This window comes from Condylura cristata, unplaced genomic scaffold (genome assembly GCF_000260355.1).
Source record: "Condylura cristata isolate star-nosed mole 26May11 unplaced genomic scaffold, ConCri1.0 scaffold00011, whole genome shotgun sequence".
Taxonomy (NCBI): domain Eukaryota; kingdom Metazoa; phylum Chordata; class Mammalia; order Eulipotyphla; family Talpidae; genus Condylura; species Condylura cristata.
The window spans coordinates 11,524,589-11,534,192 of NW_004567112.1; the positions used below are offsets into that span (position 1 = coordinate 11,524,589).

At 32.3% G+C, this 9,604-nt stretch overlaps 1 protein-coding gene across 1 annotated transcript in view; it reads right to left on the minus strand.

Annotated features, from left to right (window-relative positions):
• The window catches only part of SHOC2 (soc-2 suppressor of clear homolog (C. elegans)), a 64,039-nt gene that overhangs the window by 53,153 nt on the left and 1,282 nt on the right, over positions 1 to 9,604 (minus strand). The window lies entirely within an intron of this gene.

Sequence of the window (9,604 nt, forward strand, 5' to 3'; positions counted from 1 at the left end):
TTACAACTCTAGTATTTCCCACCTTGCACTCTGGTCACATGAACTACTTTTAGAGCCAAAAGCAGACCCTGCTATCTCTTGTCCCTAGGACTTTGCACAGGCTATTTCCTTCTGGGGGAGACACCAGTTTACAATGCCTGAGCTAACTCCTATGTAGTCTTCAGATTTCATCTCAGAGGTCTGGGAAGCGTTTCATGATTACTCTGACTACCTCCTCCATATTCCCATCTAAAAATTTCCTGTATCAAAACATTTATGGTGCTCTACTACACTTGTCAGTAAGTTGTCTGATTCCCTTAAAGTAGTGGAAAAAGTCTTTCGTCTTTTTCACACTAAGTATCCTAGCACTTAGAATCAATACTTACAGCAGTTATATTTATTGAAAGAATTATAAATATTTACTACAGCTAGATATCAGGCTCCTAACATAAAGAAACAATTCTGTGTTATGAAGTTTACTACAACTTTAAAGACAATTAGGAACTGTGAACTGAGGCTACCAGAAGGGGAAGGTGGGAAGTGGGAAGCAGCCCAAGAGATCATGGCGCTTTGGTGGTGGGTATGTAACACAGAACTCAAGAAGTGTGACCCTGTATTGCTATATCATGTACCATCATACTGTAAAACAATGCTGCCTGAAAGATATAAACTTTTTACTGAGCGCACAGTTATGTGCTCAAAGAAAATATTTGCTGAATGAAGATAGTGAAACAATAAAGACAAAAAACTTTGTCTTCTGTATAGTCTCCCTATTTTCTATTCAAAATTAGCTCTAGAGCACTCAGTTTTTGATATGCAAAATTTCATGGTATTTTCACTTATTTAAGTCTGAAATATCCCTTATCCTTTTAGTTAGTTTAAAAGATAAACTGTGCTCTGTTCAAACCACATAAAGTCATATATTTTTATAGTTCAAGAGTTAAAAGAAATATTCAAAATAGAAGACCAAAGGTAAAGTAAACACACAAAATAAATTTAAAGGAATGTTATTATTCAGATAGAAAAGGAAAAACACATCTTTGAGCAGCATGAGTGAATCTGAGGTAATAAGAGTCTTCATAAAGGCTAAAGGAATAGAAGTCCAAAAAATGAAACACAATGCTCTACACTAGTTTATGTTAATTAGAAATAGTTGTGCACAAGAAGTATAATTCAAAACGACTTCACTTTATTCACTCAACTTTGCTACCCTCCCTTGTGGGGAGGAAGCAAGATGAAGTAGTTTGTAGTAACATATATATATAGGGTTACTTATTTTCTATAGTCACAAATATATGAGTTTTTCAGGAATTTATGCACTCCTATATAATGTTGATTGCTGACAAAGTTTTGAACAGTATCAAAGCTGCAACATAAGCCAATTGGGGTTATAGCTCCTTTGTGCAACACTTCAAATCACTATATGTACAAGTTGCACGCTTTTCAGCAAAGTCTCAAAATAAAAGGCAAAGATGGGACAGAGATTTAAATGTCTCAATATAACTAAACTATAACAACAAACATGTAAAACAGTCTTAGGCCACACACACCTCCAAAAAAGATTTACCTATACATCAACACATCAGTAAATCTTTTTTGGAGGCGTGTGTGGCCTAAGACTGCCTTTCTTGCCAAAGACTCAAAATATGTTATGCACAGCCTAAATATTCCCAAGAGTTACTTTACTGGTCACTTCCCATGGCCATTTGCAATAAATCAAGGTTGGCTGCCTAATTATCAATGTGAAGCAAAGACAAAATGCAATTGCTATCTCAGGTTATATGCACTAAAATGGCAACAGTATTCAATAAAACAAAAAATTATTTTCAATATTTTTAAGTTAAAAATGGATTACATTTAACTGCTTCACTTTTTATATGTATAAACCCACACATTTCTTGACTACATTTTATCTAATTATAAATCCACTCATTACTCCTATAAACTATTGGAAACTGCTAGGGAAAAAAACAAAAATAAATGTACTATACGTAGCAAGATTACATGAATGTGTGGTCTCAAGGTAGGAGTCTTACATTCAAGAATCAATATTTAAAGGTAGTAGGCACTGGAGCAAACTTCTGAGAAGTTTATAATATTTCACTTTAACTGTTTGAGTTAACTATGGCTTATCCACTTAGTGAACATTCATCATTACAATTTGTTGCAATTTTCTATATGCATGTACAATAAACTTCAAAAAGGACATCTGACAAAAAGTTTACCGTTGTCAGTCAACAGTGTTGGCAGCATATAGGCACCTAACTGCCTACTAAACATTTTGATTTTACTTGATTAAAAAAAAAAACCAAAATTTAGTAAGTTGCCATTATAAAAGCAGTATTTGTTCTCATGTTTATATGGTTTATTTTAAAGATAATTTGACAAATACTTATGATGAAGTATTTCTCTTATTCATCCTGACTGCAGAGTAAGTTTTACATAACACAATTTGGGTTTTAAAGATGTTTAATTCCATTTATTTCTATATATTTTTAATCCAAAGTGAAAATCTTCCTCATACAAGATCAAAAGAAATATAGAGATTAGTTAGGCCCAATTTAAGTTAAAGTTAATTTTAAAAATTCTCCCCATTAGAATAGCTTCTCAGACCTCCCTGGTGGCGCAGTCGCTTAAAGGGCAGCACTACGAAGCTATCAAAGCCACTGCAGCACAAGTTCAATCCCTTGACAGGGAGGTGACCATCATGGCGTGGCAGACCTCTCCGGACACACCTGCTGCTCCCCTCAGCAGTGTACTTCGTCTATCTATCTGTTCTGCTCCCCACCCCTGTACCACTGGCATGTACCCAAGTACTGTATGCATAAATAAATAAATCTTAAAAAAAAAATAGCTACTCAAAAATATTGAAAGGTAGCCCTTGTTTATATTTTTGAATACACATAAAGACATTTTATGAATATTTATGAATAACAGCGTATTAAAGACATTTTATGAATAACTTGGCATATTAAACCAAACCAGTTCCCAATTGGTTATGTACTATCTAATGTCTTGTACTATAATCCAAAATATGATTCCCACACATTTTACAGAAGCTTTGATGTAAAAAAATTCTCACACCACAAAGATGTAAATCATTTAGTAATTTGCAGGTAGCAAGTGGCATATTATTTAAATCCAGCCAGAAAGAAAAAAGCATTACTTGGCAACACTGAATTTTAATTACTTGCCAAAGCAACTCAAAAATTATCAAATTGTTAGTTGTAAAAATTAAATAATGGTATAATCAGAAATGAAGTGTGATAATCAACATTTGACTACAATTTATGGGTTATCAGTTTTCAAAGAATTTGAATATAAGATAGCAAAATCATCAATTATTTTAAACTTAATTTCAACATTCTTGAGTGAAATAAAAATCTTCAAAATTTTTCCACAGGGTCATTATTATTTCACGATTATAATAAATCACACATGTGTGTGTGCATGTATGTAAGAGAAAGAGAAAATGGCAGGTATAAATGAATTATTCTTTAAAAAAGGCCGGGTATAACTTTCTTTTTTGTGTGTGCAGATAATTAGTCATGCATTAAAGCATTACTCACAATGCTAATCTACAAAAATTGCATAGCTGGCTTTAAAATAAATTAAACTTTCCTTTTTGTATCATAAAAATCTTTGTATTAAAACATTTCATTCTTAACATCCATTTGAACTTAAATTATTGCAGATCAACTCAAACTCTTCTGTTAGTTAATAAACTGGTAAATATATTTCATCAAATGTCTTTGTAATCATACTTTTTTGAAACTAGGAAATTTCATTCTTTTAGTTTGGTAGTTAGTTCCAATCAGTTTCAGTATCTGGTTCACACAGCTGACACAATGCAGTACTTAGGTTGCAGAACACTCTGGGGGAAATGTTTAAAATTATTTTATGCACATAAATATCATGAAAATGCTTATGTCTGAAACATGTTATCACATGTTTCAAATAAGCATTTTCATACTTTAAAAATTTTTAATTTTTTTGCTTTTCAAAATTTGTTTTACTTTTCCAAAATAATACTTTTTCTTTTCATGCCTTATTTACAACCAATGAATATTTAGAGTGTTGATGACAAATACTCACTTACCATTACTATATTTGATCATTTTTAGATCCTTAGTGTGCTAACTTAACAACCGTATTACATATTTGGGGGTTTCAATAAAAAACTTTGTTTTTGTCCCAAATACTCATGTTCTACGTGTACTACTATAAGCCATTATGTAACAGGAGTGGGAAAATTAAAAAATACTGCAGCATTACAAGCCGTTTAGTATGCTGACTTCCCACAGCTGCTTAGTGGGTGTTCTGAAACTAGGCCATATTTCTAGTATTAAGAATTTCAAATCACTACTTCCAAAGTACAGAAATAAATGTCTTCAGATTAAATCATAAAACCGTACTATTTTAAGTTGCTAGTATATAAGCATCCAAAGTCTATGAGTTTAAAACTGTAATTAACACATGGGAGATAAACTAGTATTTGTTTTAGCAACAAAATAAAAATAACCAGCTTTTCTATGTATATTTATATAGCCATAGGAGCCAGTAGATTACAATATTAAGATAAAATGCAATTTGGCTTAATCAGAATTAAAGGCCTTTTCATGAAATCTTTGAATTCTGTATCCCAGAAGATATACAAACAAAACTGAATTAAATATAAGCTATGGTTACCTGATCTGTTAAGTTCCACATACTTTTAGCAAAGTAATTATTATGTCCAATCTAATTTTCCAGTCTAGGTTACCAGGCAATGCCAAAAGAATAAATTTTATTCTTTTTAAAAGAAAAAAAAATGTTGCAGAAATACTTAACATCGTTTTGCCCTATCATTGTAACAGGTATTGTTCATTCAAAACTGATGAAAAATTTATTATTAAATTTCACAAATAGCTAAGTTAAAAAAATACTAGGTATTATAGTAAGTATAAAATCTATTTATAAAATCTAGAAAGTAATATTATACTGTTCTGATTTAGTACTGAGATAAATATTTGCTTCAAAAGTTCTATTCAATACTTACTGTTGCCTGCTGTGTTTCACCTCATTAAGAAAATTTTTACAATTACACAGTTTTAAATTGTATCATATCGGCTTTTTGATGTGTTTCATCTGTTCTTACTTTCACCTACTTGATGGCTTATAGGAGTATCCCAAGCTTGCTACATTCAGCTACCAAACTTTCAAAAAGTGTACCTTAGAATTTAAAAGTCAACTGAATTAAGGCCTTAAGTGCTTCTAAGAACAGGAAATGTGTTTATGATAAGAGCATATCTATGACATCTGACTTTTTTTTTAAGTGACCTGTTTGTAAGCTTTAGACTAAGAAACCAATTTTCTGTAGAATTCCACAAGGCCTATACACTGTGTACTGGAGAAAGGGTGGACAGGCATACACAGTGCTCATCACAAAGCTTAGAGTCTAGCAAATAAGACATTAAACACATCATTACAAAATGATGAGTGTCATGAAAGAGGAAGTATAGATGCTATAGGAACTTAAAACAGGAGAATTCAGGGGTCAGAGAAGATTTATCAAAGGATGTAACAGGGAGGTCAGATGGGCAAATTAGGAGTTTAGTGAGGAAGACGGGATTATATTCAAGGAGATGACACCAGAATGTTATTAAGATAAATTAGTTGTTTAAACATGTACAAGGTAATTGCTAAAATGTGAAAAATTTAAAAAGGAATTTCTCAAATAGGGATAAAAACCAAGGGAAACAAGATTGTTTTAAAATGAGTGACTATGACAACTTCAGGGGAAATGATATTGGGAACAGTAAAAGAATACCTCATTATATCCTCAAAGTACGGTTAAGTTATACCACATGAAAAATGATCTAATAGTCAGAGAACTTTCAAATCATGTAAAACCATGATTAAATGTTGATCATAAAGTCCAATTATCCAAATGAAAGCATGTACACAGAAATAAGTATAAAAGCAGCCTTTTAGTGAATTCAGAAAAGTGGATTTTAAATACTTATAATAAAAAACTTACTGAGTTCCAAGAGATAAAATGTTATTCTTAACTAGATACATAGTGCTGAGAAAAAGATTTAAATATGATTTTGAGACACATTATCATCCAAGTTCTAAGTCTGGGAATTATTGCACAGCAAGCTGATAATGTTCTCATAGTTAATTAAAATATTAACAAAAGTAGACTTGTTTTAAAGTTTTAAATAATTTGGAATAGTTTATCAAAGTAGGCACACAAAAATAAAAATCTAAAAGTACAAGCATTAATAAAAACTTAGTATTTTAGGTCATACAGAGAATCCAAATACAAACCACTTGTATTTCTCCAATGGAACTAAATGCCTCTAACCTTTCTGCTTCTTCTACCCTCTCTCCTATCCTACTTATTCCTAGAAAGTTAGCTCAGGTCTTATCATCCAGTAATCATTTCTAGATACAAAGTAGTTTGAGTTCTTCAATGCACATAGCTATCAAAGTCACTTGTCACCTTGTAGAGCAATTAACTATTGATTTGTACTATCAAATCAACAAACTGTCAACTTACTAAAAGAAGGGAACCTAATATATTTATCTCTGCTCAGATTCTGGAACACATGTGGCACTTGGCAGAAGGTCTATAACATTAGTGAATATGAAACTGTAGTTAGTAAGAAACATTTATAAAACAAAATTTTAAAGTTAACCTAAAGACGATTTGTGAAAGTCTTCAAAGTAGGAGGGAGTGCTGCGCAAAACTAGAAACTGAGCAATTCCAAATTTAACTGATGGAATTTACTCCAAATTCTAAGTCATCAATACTCAAACAAGTCATTTCCAGTTTTCCTCAAAAGACATCAGAAAAACTAAACCAAAGAAGACTTACCATTGTCAACAGTGAAATTACTTAATTAAAACTATAGGGTTTCTAATTAGGATCTGAGTACAAATAAAGTGCTTAAATTGTGAATGTTTACAAGCTATAAATAATCAGAAGACAGACATGCCAAAATACTTCATGAAAGTCTTTCAGCCTCATTTCACAGGGACCAATTATACATGCTCTTAAGGTCTCCTGTAATATGTAATAACTTCAAGCAATGTATTCTTTCTTTTTGGTACAAGAACCCTTACCTTTTAGCACATATACTACTTTTTGCAGGAAGTTCTGATCTTTAGAGAAGTTGGAATGAGATACATGGTATAAAATCTAATTAGTTCTTTTCAATCTTGATAATGAGAACTTCATACTCTCTCAACAAGCATGTATTACTAACATTTCAAACGCTGCCTTTGCAATTAGTATATTCTTTTCATATATTAGTACTTTAATTTGCTGAATTAGAGATGTTGTGTTAAAAAGTTGGAAACCAAGGGAAAGTAGCAAACAAAAACAGAATAAACATTAATTTATCATAACAAATTTCTCAGGCTTATGCATATTCCTTTCAACCTGCAGTGACTGATAATTACACTTCAGAATACTCTAAAATATATCAAAAGTTCAAGCACATCATCAATTACCTAGAATTTTGAATTTTTTGAGATTTTAAAAGTAAGTTTAAACAGGGTAAGAAAACATAGAACTTTAATTACTACACTAACAGAAGAGAAAAAATATTTCCAGAAAGATTTATAAGGTATAACTTTGATTACATATATCGAACAGACAAAAACTCAGAAGACAAATCAAGCAATTAAAACAGGAGATACAAGGATAGCAAATTATATACATATACTATATACACACACATATATTTCACTCAAAAACTGATTATTTTCATATTTACCTTCTGACTAGAAAAAATCTAAAAATTAAATAATTTTAAAACAATTTAAAAAAAATTACACAACAGATACTAACAATCCAGCATATTTTTAAAATAAATGTAACTGCAATTTACCTGCCTGGATAACAAAGATCCCAATTTTATTCACCTTTTCCCCACAACCCACACTGTTAAATCAAGGCAAAATATATACCACGTTAGGGAGTATTCCACATATAATTCCAGTTTATGGCTCTTGGAATGTAAGGCAAATCCTGTCCCAGTCACTGAAAAAAATAGTAATACTTTAAAAGGCTAATTTCAGCAAAAACAACAAAAGATTTATAATTTTGATGACTCCTTTGAAAAATGCAGTGTTTTAAATTTCTGGTTTGTGGTTCACAAGTAGTTATATGACCCTTACTTATCAAAAAACAGCTTTTATCCATTTTGTGAATATGATGGCTAAAAAACCTAAGAAAAAAAAATCCAGCCACTAATTTATAATATCACTCTTAAATCCATAAGAATTGTAACAATTTAGAAAATGCATTTAACGATGAGCAACCTGAAAACAAATACCAACCTAAGATAAATGTATTTGTTTTTTCAAAATCTCAACAAAAAACTTGGGAAGTAGTAGTATCCTCAAAAGATAGGTCAGGTCCCTATTTTAAGACTGGCATTTCAAGGATATAGTTTTATCTTAGCTTTATGTTACAATTAAGTCATTAGAAACCTACAAACCTATTAGACAAAGCCTTTGTCTGCAGTCTATGTTGCAAACGTGTATTTATAAGAAAACTTTTAGTGCACCTTATGTTTAAACACGACGTCCCATTCAATCTAAGTTCCATATGTAAGAAATGGTCACTTACATACATTAGTCCTAAAATTTCATGTCACTGTCACATAGAAAAACATCAACACTTGAAACAAAAATGTTACAGATTGTACCCAACATCTAAGTCTCTTCAAATACATAATAACAAACATCTATTAGGGCTCTGGAAGAAATTAACACCCTAATAGGTTTTTAAATTAAAACAATTCTTCAGTATTGATGCTACAATTAGATACAAGAAGACACAAAAGTATCCGGTTACACAAATGTACCTGGAATTCTGAAAAATGTAAAAAAATAAGTTTAATAAACAGTAACTCCTATGAGTAGATACTAGAACCTGCCAACATTTATGAATTAGCGTAACAAAATTGCACAGGTGTAGGCTTAGATACAGACGGACGGCAGTTCGGCTGGAAGCAGAAACTACAGTCCACATCTGCAACCCAATTTTGCTTCAGCATCCCCAGAGACTTAGAAAACATTTTTTTGGGTAGGTTGCAAAACAGTGCTTCCTCTTTTATTCTCATCATCCCCATTATGATACAAAGCAATAGACCAAAAATAAATAAATAAAATAAAATAAACGATAAATATGTCCAACTCCTGATATTCATTTCACCTGTTTGTAAATCCATACTAACAAGAACACAAACCCTGTGCAGATTTTTTTTAAGGCAATTAATGGTTTGGAGTCATTATTCTTCTACCTAGGCAGGGGGCGGGGGAGGGGGATGGTACAAAACAATGGATACTGAGGGGCTGGGGAAAAATCGTTTTGTCCCGAAGCCTCAGCGTTCGGAGCTGGGGGGGAGATGGGGAGGGCTAGAGTACTTTTCCTCTATCCCTAAAAGCTACAACGGAGAGATTGCCATCAGGTATATCCAACAGGGCAGCCCTGGATGCCTACAACTCGTTCCACCGGGCAACACACCCAACGCCGACTCACAAGTCTACAGTAAAGAGACGACCGGGAGACTGGGGGGCTCTGGAGAGGGGGGCGAGAGAAGACCCCACCCGCATCACAGCGGCAGCG